A 1275-nucleotide genomic window follows, 5' to 3' on the forward strand; every position below is an offset into this window, starting at 1 on the left:
CCTAGCCGAAACATAACACCCCACGTAACGTTAACTAGCCCAAAACGAACACTTCCTGATCAAGTAGAAACTTACCGTAAACCCTGTTCCTAAGACTACCCGTAACACTGCCCCTAACCCTAAAGGAAAAGCTCCACATGTCCCTAGACCTGAACCTAACACTCTCCCTAGAACCAAACCTAGAGCTGTACTTCACCTGAACTCTGTTCCTAAGCCAACCCTGATCCGACAGCTAACCCGAATTCTCAGAGGGTCCTCAGCTTTCCACCAACTCCTAATGCTCCCCCTGACCCTGATGCCAGCCCTGTCTCTGAACTTTTCCCTAAGCCTAACCCTACCCCTACCCCTAAATGAAACCGTACGTATGAACCTTTTCACTAACACGAGCCGGAAACCCAAATCCTAATCCTAACACTGACCCCCAACCTCCTCCTAACTGAGTCGGTAAACCTAGCCCTCACATGAACGCTAATCCTCTACTTGAAACTATCCCTACCACAGTCACTATTTTGAAACATAAGCCTTTCCCTAAAACTAGCCTAACACCATCTCTGACACTAACCCTAGCCTTGTATTTGACCGTTATGTAAACTTGTTTGCAGCCTAACACAAAACCTTACCTTCATGCTGTTACTAACACTAACCTTCACGGTGTTTCTAAACCTTACCCTAAAACTGTACCTATCGGTAACACGAACGCAGTCCTTATCGCTGACCCTACCCCTCACGCTACCTGAACGCTAACTCTACAGCTGTTCATAGAGCTAACCTTAACTCCTCTCTAAACCTATAGCGTACGCACAACCTAACACTAAATGTGTCCCTAACTTGGTCTGTCAACGTAATCCTGTCTCTTCTGGTAAGTGACCCTAAAGCTGGCCCTGAACTTGTGTAGAACCCTCTTCCCAACACTGACCCTTACTCTTAAGCTAACGGTCCTGAACCCTACCTTTCACTCTGTTTCGAACCGCACACCTATCCCTAATCCTCTCCCTCAACCTAGTCTTAACCCGGTCCATAGCCTTGATCTTAACTGTGTTTCCCACCAGAAACCTAAATGTGTATCACAGCCAAAATCTAACCCTCCACCTAACGTTAACTCACCCCAACACGAACACTTCCCGACTAAATAGAAACTTACCATCAACCCTGTTCTTAAGACTACCGCTAACACTGCCCCTAACCCTACAGCAAAAGCTCCACATGTCCCTAGACCTGAACTTAACACTCTCCCTAGAACCAAACCTATAGCTGTCCCTGACCTTAACTCTGTTT

The sequence above is a fragment of the Hipposideros armiger genome, unplaced genomic scaffold (assembly GCF_001890085.2).
Source record: "Hipposideros armiger isolate ML-2016 unplaced genomic scaffold, ASM189008v1 scaffold_1818, whole genome shotgun sequence".
NCBI lineage: Eukaryota > Metazoa > Chordata > Mammalia > Chiroptera > Hipposideridae > Hipposideros > Hipposideros armiger.